At 39.0% G+C, this 17,054-nt stretch overlaps 1 protein-coding gene across 6 annotated transcripts in view; it reads left to right on the top strand.

Moving 5' to 3' along the window:
• The window catches only part of CHD7 (chromodomain helicase DNA binding protein 7), a 183,615-nt gene that overhangs the window by 41,579 nt on the left and 124,982 nt on the right, over positions 1-17,054 (top strand). The window contains exon 1 of one of the 6 annotated variants that reach the window (XM_032759701.2): positions 4,712-4,778. The exons of the other annotated variants lie outside the window; for them this stretch is intronic. The gene's annotated coding sequence lies outside the window, so the exon portion shown is untranslated. Of the gene's footprint in view, positions 1-4,711; positions 4,779-17,054 lie in introns of those variants that run through there. 6 annotated transcript variants of the gene reach the window in all.

Here is a 17,054-nt window from a genome sequence, read left to right as displayed (position 1 = left end):
TTGTTTAAACTCAGAGCCTCAGTTGCATTATCTGTATAAGGGTGATAATATTTATTCTGCTTATTTCATGGGATTGTTGAAGTCAGATGCATGAATGAAACTTTTTAGGTCCTCCTGCTCTTCATACAAAGTAGTTGGGTTGGGGTCGGGGATGTTGCATTCTTTTTGCAAAAAGAGAAGAACAAATGAAATGCTGAAGTATTCTAATAGTAAATTATAAAGCAAAAGTAAGGTATTTCCTTCCTTTTTCTTCACCAGATACGGCCTGGTCATCTGATTTGCTGTCTGCTTGGACATTGGTCTTCACCCACTTCTTTTCTCTGCAATCCCCACAGCAACTTCTCTTAAAAGCCAGGCAGTTTAGCTAAGAAGCCTTTATTACAGCATCTGTGGCTCCTTATTCTGGCCCTGCCTTGTCAAGGATGCCTGTGGCTTTTTTGGTGATTGAGACAGTGGAAATTATTGAGTTTCTAGTTCTACTCCCTGGTTACTATTGTGGTCATGCTTTTCATGTCCAAGGTATTGTAGTTGAAAGGTCTTTTTTTGGATCTCTTTTGCAATGCTTAAAATGTTTTGTGTTGTACAAGTTTTAAATATATAATTACTGGCATATTATATTTTCAACAATGTTATCAACCAATAATAAGGTTGCTTATCATTTAGAGCTATGGTTTTCACATGAGAACCCCAAAGAGCTTTGGTTTATGTTGGTTAGATCTATGGATATTAATACATTTGAAATTAAATCTAAGAAGTATAAAAATATTTAGTTTAATATCAACATAAATCCAGTACAAGTTAATATAAATAGCATAACTTTTGTTTTTTAAAACAAAAGTTGCTGACAATGAGTGACATTCCTTCCTATGTTTATGAATCTCTTTAATGCCTGGTTTGAGAAAACAGCTAGATTCTCATAGCTTCTTCTACATTCAGTCTGTTACAATATGTTATTTCGGTTGAAGAACATGAAGAAAATGTGGTCTCATGTGGACATGTAATTAAAAAGGGAGGAATTTTTGAATAGCCTTCTCAGATAATTTGATACTACATCAAAACTCTACAAGGGGTAGCTTCTTAAAGGTTAGTTTCAATGTGGAATCTAAAATTGTGTGATTGAAATTTCCGTGCTTGAGTTCATTAAAATCTATTGGTCTGTCTTGCACTTTGAATGGATCTTTTCACCATTCATGGTTTTATAACATCGTTCAATGGTAGTTTGGAAAATATTGGTTTAATGAGTTACATAAATCTTTCAAATGCTGGCATATTTTATTTTTTTTAAATTTGTATTTGTTAATATTACCACCTATCTAATCAGAAAGCCTTTAAGTATCAGAAAACTGTCAAGTTCTTGGTGGTAGATACAGGTTTTCCAAAATTCCTATTTTATTCGAATACTCATTTTATCATTGGCAACAAAACTGTCAGTTGTTTTCTTGGAAATAACAGGCTTATTTTGTTCATTTTTGAAATGTTTGCCAAATACTCAAGTCTGTATAACCGTAGTTTTTCAGTTGTTTTTTTCTCCCCTTGGTAAAACTGGTGGTCTTTGAAAAAAGCCTGCACCTCAGTTATACAATCTACTTCTCCTCTACCTCGAATGGAATGGTTACTGACATTTAACCACTATCTAGAAGGAATGTAGGAATGATGGCATAGAGAACACATCTCTGTATAGACAGGCTACTCAGAGCCATTTGGGGGAAGCAAGTACTCTGCTGGTTAAATGCAAAAAACCTAACATAGTTGACTTAATATGCCAGAAATTATGTAAATGAATGTTGTTTCCTTCAACATAGTGACCTTGGAGACGGGACACCACATTCAGTGATAACGCGAACGGTTAGAACGTTTCTAGAATGCCACCTTACTTGGAGTTGCTTCAAGTTATGACTTTAAGCTTACTCCATAGATTGTGTTTGGATGTACTGTTTTAAAGTTGTAAGGCCTCAAATGCTTGTTAAGTTTTTCCCAATTATATCTAAATATAGTTGACTAGTCTGCGAAGACCCTGTTGTGTAGTGGAGAAATTGTGGACACATTTTTTAGCAATTTAGGATATTTATCACACAGGACCCAGCACCATGCAGAGCAAGCATAATTCTCAGAGTCAGACCTGGGTCCTCACCTCTGCTCTGCCACTGACTGGCTGGGTGGCCTGGAACAAAGCATTTGCTTTCTCACTATTTCTCTGTGAGGTTAAGTAGTTGGCTTAGGTCTCAAGTCTTTTAGCCCTCATGTTCAGTGATTCAGAGATTCTAGAGGCATGACAGCAGTATTCCCTTCATAATCTGGAAAGGTGGTTCATTGGGGGTTTGCTCCACAGCCTTCCTGTCTCTTTCGGCCAGCCTGTTTCTGGCCTAGGAAGACAGCAGACTTTGTGTAGTTGTGATTTTTTAAAGGCAGTGTTTAATTCTTACTACAGCACAAGAGTTCAGAACTTGGGTAACAGCATTTGAGTATTGTAGATTATCAGCTCCTGCAGAGATACCCTGTATGTTTGGGGTTAAACTGGGAGCAAGGAAAGTTGGGTGACTAGATTAAGGTTGGTGCAGGATAGCAGGGAGAACAACTGACATTTGCTGACTGCCACATGCAAGGCATTTTGTTAAAAGCCACTTGTGACAGTTAAATGAATGGCTTCCAAGTAGCCTTGTGAGGGAGGTGGTGGAGGTGATGGAATGCAAATTTTCATAGATGAAGAAGCTGAAGTTTAGAGAGCTGCTTTAATTTGCCTGAGGCACAGAGAGTGTTTGAGCCAGATCTAGCTGGCTTTTTACAACTGGTTTCCCCCAAATTTCTCCTTTTTTCTGCATCCCTTCCCAGCCATTATATTCTGTTTTTCATTTTTCTCGGTGACTATTTTAAGCTGTTCTGAAGTGTTGGAGAGATGTCACAATTGGACATCAATAATCTTTGAGAAGTGCTGATTTTATAAACTTTAAGATTTATAAACTTAATTTTTGATAAAGGCCAATAAAAACTAAAGAAGAGAAAATGCTGATGTTAAGTCATAGGCCTGTGTTGAGATAGATGGCCCAGGGCTATTAGATATATGAAATTGAGGGCAGATAAGCTTTGGGACAAGCAAGGACAGAATGTGCAGATCTGGCATTCAAGTGTTTACAATTTGCCTTTCCATATTGAGAACAGAAATTCAAATTTTGGTGGATTATTTGTTTAAAAGAACTGTTAGCTTTTACTCCTTCAACAAGTGCATTCATGTGCCTGCTTTATCCTAGTCACAGCGATAAGTCCTGGGGATAAAGAGGGGCAGGAACCCATAGCCCAGGGCCTCTCAGAGCCACAGGGCTCCCAGCCAGCAGCTTGAGTTCCTAAACTCTGGATTCCAGATGTGCGGAAATGCACTGATGGCAGGTTGTTAGGGATGGAGATGTCTTAAAGGAATGTTCGGTTATCTCTCCTGAAGGGTTTTAAAAATTGTGGAAGTCAAGATCAAGGATGAAGATGAAATTTCTTGTGGTTTCTTGATGAGAGATCTCTTCTATCTGCATAGTTAGGAATTCTGAGTAGTATCCCAAAGTGTACCATCAAGACAGATGATAGAGAGTTGAGTTTTTATATTTATTTTATATTGCTAGGCAAAGTTTTTGTTAGGGATTTGAAGTAGTTAAGTCATCCTCGCAGCATCCCTGGGAATGACAGTTGACATTAAGCTATTTTATTATTGGAAAAGGAAATTATGGAGGTTACTTCTCACTCAGATTTTTTCAGCAAATAATTGGGAAATGGAAAGAATATATTAAGCATCTGCATTATAGGATGCCCTTGCAGTTACATTCTGAACCCTTGAATTGTTATTTTGATGGAAGGGTTACAGTTGTGTGGCAGAGAGCTTATATTGTTAGTGATTAGGGAGAGGTTGTGTGCTGCCAGACCTGTTTAGGAGTAAAGGGTAGTGAGAGATTTCACTCTTCTGAGAAATTTACTTCAGCTGACTCGCTTGTTTTAGGACCAACACACTCCAGGCTTATGGAACTGGGTCTGGGAGGTACCTGAGCCGTTTTCCTGGAGGTGGTGCTGGCAGGCGTCCCAGTGCCAACTTCCCTTCCTCTAGGTAGGGAGCAGGGGGATTTCCTCCAATGAGAACAAGCGAATGTGTTCTGAGAAGTGATGGTTTACAACAGTTGGCATCAGAAGTACACAAGTTTACTACCAAAACCAGGGAGGAGCAGTTACTTTCCGATTACTAATAGTTTCCTGGTAAATATCCCATAAAATGTAATTTTGCATTTAAAACTGAAACTTCACTGAATCATTTACATAACATATATGTATTCGATTTATTTATATAATTATGTTTTATCAATTATCTGTGCTTCTTGAAATTTGGAATATTTTTCTTTCACCAGAAGTGTGGATTTCAGAAGAGGACAGCTATACTTAGCATATTTCCAAGTGTGAAGCTAGTAAAGTTAGCATCTTAGAGTGAAGGGACTTTTGCCATTCTCCTCAGCTCCCTTTCCACTTCCCCATTCTGGAGATAAACCAAGAATCAGAGAGGTTAAATAACTAGATCAAGGCCACGTAGCCTAGTTTAATATTTTGTGTATTTAAAATTTTCATAAAATATGAAAAAATGAAAAAATTCTTTCAAAATTAAGATAACAAAGTTTATTTATTTTAACTTTTAGGTTTGCTGGTACAGGTTAAAACAGGAAATGTGTGATCGTCTGCACTGAGTGCTAATATCTACCAAGTACTGCGTTAAGTGCATTACATCACACAATCTAATTTGGCCTGATGAATTAAAGGTAGGTTGTATCATATGTATTTGACAAATGAGAAAAGAAATTTCTTTGTAGTGTAGGTTCAGTTATAGTTCACGGTCAGTCTCAGACCTTCAGTGGGCCCAGAGTGTTCTTTTGATTCTTTTTTTTAACACAAGCACCTCATGACCACTGCCCCCTGCATAACTCATTGAGCCAGTTGTAGCCATCAGAGTGGAAGCACATCCACTGCTGATTTCCTTCTGCCATCTGCACCCACCTTCCTGTGTGTCCCAGGGGGTTCTGCCTCTCCCATCTCATCTCTTCAGAGAGATTTCCTTAATTTCTCCCTTTGTGTCTTTGCCCCTTCTTGTCTCTGTCCCTCTGTGCCTACTTCTGTTAGTGTTTAATTGTATATTTTATGTAGCAAATGCTTACATAGTGCTTTCTAAGTGGCAGACATTGTTCTAAGTGCTTTAGAAATACTAATGTACTTAATGCTTCCAATAGCTCTCTGAAATAAATACTATTATTATCCCCATTTTATTTTATTATTTATTTATTTATTTTGAGACAGGGTCTTGCTCTGTTGTCCAGGCTGTAGTGCAGTGGCGTGATCATGGCTCATTGCAGCCTCAACCTCCAAGGCTCAAGAGATCCTCCCACCTCAGCCTCCCCAGTAGCTGGGACTACAGGCATGTGCCACCCTTGCCCGGCTAGTTTTTGTACTTTTAGTAGAGACAGGGTTTCCCCATGTTGACCAGGCTGGTCTTGAACTCCTGATCTCAAGTGATCCCCCCACCTTGGCCTCCCAAAGTGCTGGGATTACAGGCATGAGCCACTGCACCTGGCCCATAGTAACTACTCTTAACAGAGTTAACAGAGTTACTGTTAACAGAGTTAATATCCAACTTGTTGAATCTGATGGACACTTGTCTTACCTTCCCTCTTTGTCTGTAGCATTTGAACTGGTTGGTTGGTCACTTCCTTCTCTTGGTGTTTGCCCCTACCTTGTTGGCCGACTCCTCTGCCTGCCCTCTGAGTGTTGATACTCTTCAGGATTCTGTCTTTGCTCTTTTCTCTTGTCATTCTAAATATGCTTTTGGGTTGACCTCATCTGCTGCAACTTTGTCTTCCTTCTATATATCAATGACTTAAACGGCCATATGTCAGCTCAGCATTCTCTCTTGAGCTCTCTACTTTCATATTGTACTGTCTCCTGGAGAGCTCTGTGTGAATTTTTTTCTACACCTCTCTTCCATACCAAATAAATAAATCCTGCTTCTCTCCTGTTCCCCACATTTCCGTGAGTGGTTTTTACCATCTGCTCAGTTACCCAGGCCACAGGCCTCATTGTCATCCCAGACTCGTCATCCAGAAACAAGTCTCTCTTGAGTATGTCTGTCTCCTTTGTAGCACCATTGTCTCTTACCTGAACTCCTGTATGAGCCCTTGAACTGGTCTTCCTGGCTCCAGTCTCGTACCTTTCTCTTCCAGTCTGTGCTCCACAGTTTAGTAAAATGCACAACTCTCTTAAAAAGCATAGCTTAAACACTGTGGATTCTTTGACCCTGTTGATGGGAAATTTGCCAGGCCATGTTACCTTGGAGGGTCTACTCTGAAAGCTGGAACAGGTCATTACACAAACAAGGAATTGTAAAGCTGAAAAGGTGTCATGAGTGTGCAGTTCTTTTGAATGGTATAGTATTAGCGGAGAGATGGAAGATGCTTCAATTCCCCGCCCCAACCCAAAACCCACCCCTCACTTATGTGAATAAAGTCTTAAGGAGCCTATGCAATCATTGACTCTTCCATGTTTTCGTGGCAGGAGGAAGGAGTGTTAGTGATATACTGAGATATTAGGTAATGGCTAATTCCACACCTATTTTAAGGCACTGTGTCTGGCATTGGGGGTGCAAGTGAGAGACATAAAAGGCAAGGTCTTTCCTTTTTTTTGAGACAGTCTCGCTCTGTCGCCCAGGCTGGAGAGCAATGGCGCGATCTCGGCTCACTGCAACGAGCAAGGTCTTTCTTGATGTGCCCGCCTAGCTGGGGACACTGTGCACATTTATAGAGATATAATGGGGACATTGAAATGGTTTATGATGAAAGAAATATTGAAATATAGTCTATATTTACAGGTTGACCTTTAAACAGGATATCATATTTTCAAAGAAAAATATGAAAAAATGAAAAAGAATTCTTTCAAAATTAAGATAAAGTTTATTTATTTTAACTTTTAGGTTTGGGGGTACACGTGAAGGTTTGTTACATAGGTAAACTTATGTTATAGGGGTTTGTTGTACAGATTATTTCATCACCCAGGAATTAAGCCCAGTACCCAATAGTTATCTTTTCTGTTCCTCTCCCTCCTCCCATCCTCCGCCCTCAAGTAGACCCCAGTGTCAATAACAGAAAAATTAGATTTATTCTACAAGTATTATACATGATTATGAAAGGTTAAAAGCTACTAAATAACCAGTTTGTATGTAGCCAATAAAAGTTATTTGGATATGATGATCTAAGCAATTTTGAGTACAAAGTGATATTTGAGAACTTTTGCCATAAGTTATTTCACTGTCTTAGGATGGCAGGATTTTGGGGCTGAGGAAATTTGGCATTTGAACATGTAGAGCTCCAGACAGGTGCCCAGCCAAAGCACAGAGTGCTTGTGAGTGTGCTTTTGAAGTAGAAAGGTGAGATATGTGGTCTGTCAGAACATTTTTTGCCAAACCTTTATTTATATTCTTTAGGTTTGTTTAATAGGATAGTGATTTTTTCAAATGATTTCTGAGTAATTGGCGTAAAGTAGGGAATTCGGTATGTTTAGAGATGCAGCAGATATGGGGGAGGAAACTTGAAAATGTGGGTAGGTATAGTATGATGCAAGTATTATCCCTGATGAAACCTAATTATTTAGATTTCCTTATCTGGATCATAATTTTATTATCAGCTGATTTATAGTAGTTAAACTCATTAAGACCATATAGATGGGTGGGTGCAGCAGTCTTAGGCCTTAGTAAACACTGTATTTTGAAACTGAGTAGGTGCCTGGTTCTGTTTGTAATCTTTGATTAAACCAAGTACAAAATTCAAAGCTTCACAGGTAGAGTTAAATTATTTTCATCATTCTCATTATGCAAAACAAATGTCATGTCTGGTAGTAGCTTGTCTTCTCACTGCACTTACTTTTTCTTATATTACAATCTCTTTGCTAACTTGACATGTACTTATTGATCTGTGATCAAAATGGACACAATGTAGAAATTTATGACTACTTAAGTGTGATCTTCTTTCAAACTGAAATACGAAGTTTACTTACAAGTTAGACTGCTGTCCTAATATCAAGAGTCTTGTACACTCATATGTATAAAGTACTTAAAATTAGAATTGGTTAGTCAAATGATTTTTAGGGAAAATAATGTGAGCCAGAAGCATGTCATTACAGTCAGTGCTCAATGATGTAGAATAGCATGGTGGTGCAAAAAAAGTAATAAAAGAATTTGTTACAAAATGCTTTGTATTATAGTTTTAAAAAAAGCAGATGTAACTTCTAAGTTAATTACTGATAATATTATGAAAGATGTTTCTTGAAGTTAGTTTTCCCCCAGTACATGATTCTCCGGAGGAAGGAAACCCAGATGACTGCTGGGGAATAAGGAGAGAGGCCAGTTTGGGGTTGAACCTTTGTTGAAGATGTAGAAAGATGTTAAGTTAAATATACAGAGTTTGTGGATAAAACTTTGTCTTTTATCATATGCTAATATGAATGAAGACATTTAATTTGGCTAAAAGATGGCATGTTTCGCTGTGTGACACTTACAGTTTTGATTATGGTGGCATTGTAGAACCTACTTGCATTAATGATAAATGTAGGTACAGTAGACCCCCCGCCCCGCCCCAGTCCAAGTTTTTGCTTTCCATGGTTTCTTTTTTTTTTTTTTTTTTTTTTGAGACGGAGTCTCGCTCTGTCACTCAGGCTGGAGTGGAGTGCAGTGGCGCAATCTTGGCTCACTGCAAGCTCCACCTCCCGGGTTCAAGCCATTCTCCTGCCTCAGCCTCCCGAGTACCTGGGACTACAGGCGCCCACCACCACGCCCGGCTAATTTTTTGTATTTTTAGTAGAGACAGGGTTTCACTGTGTTGGCGAGGATGGTCTCGATCTCCTGACCTCGTGATCCGCCCGCCTCGGCCTCCCAAAGTGCTGGGATTACAGGCGTGAGCCACCACGCCCGGCCTCCATGGTTGCAATTTCAGTGGTTTCAGTTACCTGTGGTCAACTTTGGTATAGAAATATTAAATGGAGGCCAGGCATGGTGGCTCACGCCTGTAATCCCAGTACTTTGGGAGGCCGAGGCGGGTGGATCATGAGGTCAGGAGATCAAGACCATCCTGGCTAACATGGTGAAACCCTGTCTCTACTAAAAATAACAAAAAAATTAGCCGGTCATAGTGGCGGGCGACTGTAATCCCAGCTACTCGGGAGGCTGAGGCAGGAGAATGGCGTGAACCCGGGAGGTGGAGCTTTCAGTTAGCTGAGATTGCGCCACTGCACTCCAGCCTGGGCGACAGAGCGAGAGTCTGTCTCAAAAAAAAGAAATATTAAATGGAAAATTCCAGAAATAAACAACTCCTAAGTTTTTAATTGTGTACCCTCTGAGTAGCATGATGAAGTATTGCACTGACCTGCACTGTCCCATCCAGGACATAAATTATTCCTCTGTCCAGCATACCCATGCTGTAGATGCTACCTGCCCGTTCAGTCACTTTGTAGCCATCTTATGGTTATCAGGTCAACTGTGTCAGTGTCAATGTGCTTGTATTCCCGTCACCCTTATTTTACTTCAGAATGGCCCCAGAGTGCAAGAGTAGTGATGCTGGTGATTTGGATATGCCAAAGATAAGCAGGAAAATGCTTCCTTTAAATGAAAAGGTGAAAGCTCGTAAAGAAAGAAAAAAGTTTGTGTATTGAGATATACATCTTATAAATCAATGATAAGTATTATTTATGGTAAGAATGAATCTTCTGTCAGTTAAATTGTGGGGAAGGAAAAACAAATTGGTGCTAATTTTGCTGTTGTACCTCAAACTGCAAAAGTTACAGTCACAGTGCCTGATAAGTGCTTAGTTAAGATGGAAAATACCTTAAATTTGTGGGTGGAAGACATGGATAGGAATGTGTTCCAGCTGACGGCAATGGGGTTTGGTACTGTGCATGGTTTTAAGTGTCCACTAGAGGTCTTGGTACATATCCCCAGGATGAAGGGGGACTACTGCATAGAAAAAATGTTTCCCAAATTTGTTGTAAGTTGAAATGATTGTGAAATATTGGATGTGAAACTGTTAACTCTGTATTTCAGCCTTAATTCCGTCTCCTTTGTCAAATATAACTTGATTTGAAACCAAAATTTAGTATCATAGTCACCGAATAAGTTACATTTGTTTTCTTCATTTTTTTTCTTCCTGTAGGTTTACCTTTTTGAGATTGGGTGCAGTTTTCCAAAATGCTTTTTCTAATACTCTTCCAAAGATCTCAACCTTCCTTTACAGTTTGAACTCCTGTTTGTATTGCTTGCTTCCCTGATGGAAACTGAATTTTTATAATTTCTGTGTATTTCTTTTTTGCATTGCCTTAACAGGCATGGGTCTTCGAAAGCCCTGGAGCTCCCTGTGTGACCCCTGCCATTGGTATGCTGTGATGCTTTGCCTGTCCTGTGCTCAGGTTTATTCATGATGGATAAGACTGCCTTCCTATCACATGTGCACTGCTCTAGCAAAGAGAGTAGACAAATTCTTTTCAGTTGTGATGTTGCCCAGGGTTTTGTTTTGTTTTTTTCCCTTTAAGGAAAAGAATGTCAGTGGTGTATATCAGAAAAGACTGTTTACACCCTTTCTATCCCTTGCCTTTCAAACCAGGCAGGATTGAGTACACTTTCAAACTCCCCTGGAATATGAAAAAAGATCCCTTTTCAGCTTTCCAGAAATTTTTTAAAATGTAAAAGAATGTAGGAAATTGCCAAATCAGTTAGTTAATCAGTGACAACTGCAGTAAGTACACGAAGAGCATGCTTCTTAAAGAGCAGCTGGCTGTTTGCTGCTTTCTCAGCCCCTCTGCATGCTTGCCCTTGCCTCACCTCTGCATCCTCCTCCAGAGGTTCAGTGTCAGCCTTATAGGAGCTGGTGATTGCCAGGGGGTCCCCAGACAGAGCATGGCCACAGGGCAGCTCCTTCCTTCCATTCCTTCTGTTTCACCCTCACTTTTTGTAGGCTTGACATCACCTGGAGCTTCTGTGTGTCAAGTCAGTAGCTTGAAATAAGTCTAGAGGAAAATCTTTCCCAATGGTGATTTTTTAAAAATCAGGCTAATAAACATGGTGTTATTAGCCTTTATACACCACCCTGGGCTTTACAAAACCCAGGATATTTTATAATATTAAGCAAGATACATACTAGCAATCAGCAAATTTTGTAAAATATACATTACTCTTCCATAAGTCTGCACTGTAAGCATTTTTGCCAGGTGGGTTGAAATACATTTCTGAAATTTAATTTTTTTCTATCCAAAATAAATTACTTAAAAAATTTTCATTTACTTATTTCTAGACCTGTCTCTTCATTTGATTTTCTTCTCTACCATATTACAATTAATTAGGATAACATTCAAAAGATAAGAGACCTGGTGCAGTGGCTCATACCTGTAACCCCAGCACTTTAAGAGGCTGAGGCAGGAGGATTGCCTGAGCCTAGGAGTTCAACACCAGTTTGGGCAACATAGTGAGACTTGTTTCCCAGAAAAAAAAAAAAAAAATTTAGCTGAGTGTGGTGGTTCACAGCTATAGTCCCAGCTACTTGGGAGCCTGCATTGGGAGGATTACTTGAGCCCAGGAGTTGGAGACTGCAGTGAGCTATGGTTGTGCCACTGCACTGCAGCTTGGGTGACAGAGCGAGACCCTGTCTCTTAAAAAAAAAAAAAAAGATATGGGATAGATACACATATTTTATGTAGCTACATATGTGATCTACACCTAGATATGGTATATATAGATCCATGTTTGTCTTCATTTCTCTTTTGCCATACAATGTTGAGTACTTCAGGTGCTATTAGAATGTGTGCCCATCTGTTCCTAGGACATGTTGTGTACATGGAATGAAGACCCTGCTGGACATATTTTCTTAGTGTCTGCACTGTGGCAGCAGGTCAGCGTCTCCACATTAGGGTCAAGGTGCTGGCCACCTTCTCAGTGGGCTTAGCCTTTAGGAGTTAGCTTCAAAGAGGTATTTGCATTTTGAATTGCAGGGTGTAAAGGACACAAATTTCCATGATCCTTGTGCTTTTGTGGCATAACTTATGTATGGGATAATATACTCCTTTTGACCACTTAGGAAAAAGCTAGTGCTGTGCGCATGCACTTAGTATAAGTTGTTAGCCAAGTGCTATTTCATTAGTTGCCTTGAAAGGAAACATATTAGCCTCAATACTGCATGAAGGAACAAAAGAACAACTTTTTTTTTTTTTATCATAAAGGCTACTCAGAATATCCAGATTCTTCAAAGTTATGTAGAAATAACTGAAAGATTTCTGCAAGAAACCTGTGAAATAGTATGTTATGTAACATAGCATTAGATATTAATGTTAACTGCATTTTTTTGACTTGCACAAATATGATTAGCAAACAGATGGGCATATCTTTAAAATTAAACCATCTTTAGATACCCACTCTTTGTAAACTATTACAGATTAAATTTGTCACTAAGGTCTGTTCATAATTCCTCGAATGAAGTCAGTATTGTTTATTTGTCAGACACAAATGTCAAGACTACTTTCTTAAAGTGACATATCTGTGTATTGCTTTGTAATATTCTTTGTAATATGTGTCATTTGTTGTTGATCCATTATATTAACTGAGTGGTCAGTGTATGCTATCCTGTAGGAGGAGCTCAGAGTCTGAGAGCAGGACTTCCCAAGCTTTCACATGCACAGGAATCACTTGGGGCCTTTGTTAATAAAAGGCAGATTCTGGTGCAGGAGGTCTGAGGTGAGCCTGAGAGTCTGCATCTCTTTCTTACCAGCTCCCAGGGGTGCCAGGGGTCCTGTCTCTCAGGACTCCACTTCACATGGCAAGGCTCCAGTCGCCAGAAAGAGAGGGAGGTGAACACAGAAGAACAGTAGTGTGCTTGGCACTTTTGTAGCTTCTCCCCATGTTGATGTGGTGGTAGTGCCAGCGAGGGCTTTGGAATCAGCCTGAAGAGGGAGGGTTGAGGGTCAGGAAGCTTCCGGAGATGGGTGATAACAAAGGAACTGAGACGAAAAAGAGGCCAGGCTCTACAGTGAGGGGATAAGGAGGCCAGAGAAGAGACCATGGGTGTGAAGGGGAGGAAGGTATGAGATAGCTGATGGATGGTTGGTAAACTTTGAGTAGTTTGATATACCTAATGGGGGTGTTTGTGAGTGCTTCAGGGGACAGAGGGAAGGGAGTTAAGGGAGTTGAGAATGGACAGGTCAATAAGTATTTGATTATTAGTGCCTTCAAGCATGCTGGAGCATTTGGACTGTAACCTGAAAGCTATGGGAGGTCCTTTAAGGATTTTAATCAGTGAGAAGTATGATGTAATCTGTGTTTTATAAGATCATTCAATCAGTAGTGTGAAAGCGTTGAGACCAGAATTAGGAGAACCGATTCGATTTCTAATTTTTTGTGGTTCACTAAACCATGAAGGTCTGATTACTTCAGAGCTAGTGTAAACAGGGAGGAGGAGGTAGACCCATAAATATCTGGGAGAGGGCATTAGCAGGTTGGGAAATGCACTGAATATGTGGGATGTACTGGGGCGTTTATTCAAACTGCAAGCCGCACGAGGACAGGGCCACATCTGTTTCGTTCAACACTGTACGCACAGTGTCTGTTAACCTTGAATATTTTTTAAATGAATGATGACAGGAAGGATCTAGGCTTATTTCCCATTGTTTGGCTAGGTTGAAGGGGTGGATGGAGATGGTGTTACTGTCATAGGGAATGCTAACATAAGGCGTAGCGTTGCGCTATACGATGTCAGTGGTTTTCCTTATTAAAAATGTGTCTCTTCTGTTAATAATCAGCAAAATGGGAGGTAACCTAGTAATATGAATGGAGGTTACCAGTACAATCCTTATTACTTTTTATGGTTTTATTTTTAATATGATGCTTGGGGACAAACAGACCTTAGAAGGACTTCACTTACTTCCTTTCTAAATCTTTTTCTGAATTATGTATAGTTGAGAATTATTCCTAACATACTGAAAATTATTTATGAAGAAATAGGAATATATGTTGGGAGATAATACAGAAAGGACACATAGGTTGTAAGTATAGTTAACATAAAATATGATATATGGAAAAAATACCATATATTTCATCCCAAAGGGTAGATATGGACCTTTAAAAGAATACTAATCTCTGAAAGAGGAGAAAATATTTTTTATGAAAGAGGATTGCTGCTATTTAATATGGTCTTTGTTTAAACGTGTTACCTCTAAGAAGAAATACATAGGAGTGCTTTCCATAGAATTTTCTGCAATAATGGAAATGTTCATTACAGGCACTGTCGAGTAGGTAGCCACCAACCATGTGTGGCTTTTGAGCACTTGAATGTGGCTTGTGTGACTAAGGAACTGAATTTTAAGTTTTATTTAGTTTAAGTAGTTTAAATAGCAACATGTGGCTGGTGGCTGCTGGATTACACAGCACAGTCACAGAGTATTGGCAATGCCCTAGCATACTAATGAGGAAGAAAATGTGGTCTTGGCCCCCTTGGCCAACCCAGGGGGTTCAGGAAGGGCATCATTTGACCCATGAAGCAAATACGGAAATTACTTTGTGGTGAACTGATAAGCTGGCGTTGGTGACTTGGGGGGCACTTCCTAATTCTTTATCCAGGTTCTTGTCAGTTGGATAGATGTCTCCTTCACCAGCAAGCATTGGCCCTGCTAGATGTTCCCAAGTGGCTGTTGGGGGCTGGGTTGTGGGTGGGGCAGTGGGAGGAGATTGCTGTTAACCGGATTCAGGATCTAGCTGAAAGGACTTTCACTTTGAGTGGAAGCTCAGCAGTGTGAGCCCTTTATCTTCGGTCTGTCCACCTACCAGTGTGTGGATTCTTTGCCCCTCTTGATATGTTTTGCAGCCTTAATGATTGAGAGGTGTCTCCATGGGTTATGATGAGGGTGGCGATGTGCTGTTTTTTCAGCTGCAAGATGCTTCCTTGGAAATTCTGATTCATGCTCCACCCTCATCCCCAGAATCATTATCACAGTGATGTTCTATACCTCACGCTCTTTGGAGGTAGAAGAGAGAAATTTAAATAGAACAACTCAAAATCAAACCATAAACAGCAAAATAGTCATCAGTATCCAATAGACAAATGTCCTATGATTTCACTCTTGCCCATGCGTTGGCTGTTTATCAAAAAAGTTTCCCTTGGATGACATTTTACTTATACAATAGGATGAATAGTGGTTGAGCTATAGGAGATACTTTGCATGCGAAAGGTGTTATGTATTCACCTATCTCCTTGCTAGGTTTCTAGTCCACACCTGTAACACAGAAAGGTTCTGCGTCACTACCAAATTAAAATTCAGCTATACAAATGCCATTCTACTTTGAGAAGAGCGTAGTAAATAATTCTTTATATTGTTTTGGAAGGTCAGAAAATCACTATATATAAAATAAATTTCATAAGTAAAAATTTAAAATATGTTATAATTAACAAATTTTATATATACATATATTTTTTCAAAATATTAATATTTTCAATGACATTTCTTTCATCTTGGTTTCTTGTGCACCCATTGCTTTTATCATTGATTCTGTCTGTGCTTGGATCTGCCCATTTTTCATTTGGCTATTTCCCAATAAAATTTACCAATAGCTCCAATTTGGTGTTGATATATGCTTGTTTCTTAAAAGTTAGATATAGTATGATTTAAAAACATTTTTGGAAAGGAAATTCACTTCTATTTGGTGATGGCAGCAGTTGTTTTAGTGATTCTCTGAATAAAACAGACTTGATGCAGGCCTTTAATATTTTGTCCTCACTAGTAAGCTGCTGTCTCATTCATTCATTTCTTTCATCTTTGGGAACTGTCACTAAAATGTTTTGTAGAAGAAGTTTACTCCTTTTAGTCTATAAAGGGATTTTTTTCATCTGTTAAATGAGGAGGGGTTTGGATTAGAAGGTCTTCAGAGTGCTTCCTAACTCTGAAATGTTTGTAATTGGTTTCACAGTGTACCTCTAATGTTGATGATTCTGTTAGTTGAGTGGTCTCGTTGTGACCCCTCCTCACCCCGAAACGCATGCATCTTCTGAACTGTCCTTTAATTCACATCTCAGAAAATGCTGGCCAATAGGGCACTGAGTAGAAACTTGAATTACTATGTCTCCATTATATGCATAGGTACTGTTTGCTATATATTCTCACAGTTAGTTAGACTATTCCTCATCAGAAGTTACCGAGGAGTATTTTGTAAAATGGTAACCTATATTTTTAATAACATAAGCCCTGAATCTTAGTTCTTATTTAAGAGATGCATCATTTACAGATATATAAGCTCCATGAGGACAAGAGGGAATTTTGTTTTATTCACTGATCTCTCTCCAGCTCTTAGACTAGTGCCTGGATCATAGTAGGTGCTCAGTAAATACATTTTGAATAAATAATTGTGATTTGAGAGTTGATTTTTATGTAAAGCCAAATAAAACATAAACGCAACTTGAATGTTTATTACCCAGGTGATAATTATGAGACTTTAAAAAATTTCATTGCTAATTTGTTATTTCTGTTTCTTCTTTTTAAATACTTTATGCTGTCCAGTATGGAAGCCACAGCCCCATATGTACATTTTTTCGCTTGAAATGTAGCTAATAGGAATTGAGATGTACTGTAAGTGTAAAGTACATACTGGGTTTCAAAGACCCAATACCAAAATACGTAAACTAGCTTATTCATTTTTTTTATATTGATTACCTGTTGAAGTGACAGTATTATACATTTATTGGGTTAAATAGAAATTGGTAAAACGGATTTCACTCTTTTGGTCTACTATTAAAATGTAGCTACTAGAAAACTAAAAATTACGTGTAATGGCTCTCATTTGTGGCCCATTGAACAGTGTTCATCTAGACACAGAAAATCTAGATATTGAGTGTAGACAAGGGAGAAGCTTTCAAAATAGGGCTTTGAATGAATATCTTTTATAGAAACACAAAATTATACATTGCAGCTGTGACTTGGGAAAGTGGGCATTCAGATGGTCTTAATCAAATTTAAAAAAAGGACCAAAACAAATT

This window comes from Hylobates moloch, unplaced genomic scaffold (genome assembly GCF_009828535.3).
Source record: "Hylobates moloch isolate HMO894 unplaced genomic scaffold, HMol_V3 SCAFFOLD_9, whole genome shotgun sequence".
Classification (NCBI taxonomy): Eukaryota; Metazoa; Chordata; class Mammalia; order Primates; family Hylobatidae; genus Hylobates; species Hylobates moloch.
The sequence above is the reverse complement of the archived record's forward strand: the minus strand, read 5'-3'. Positions and strand labels throughout refer to the sequence as shown.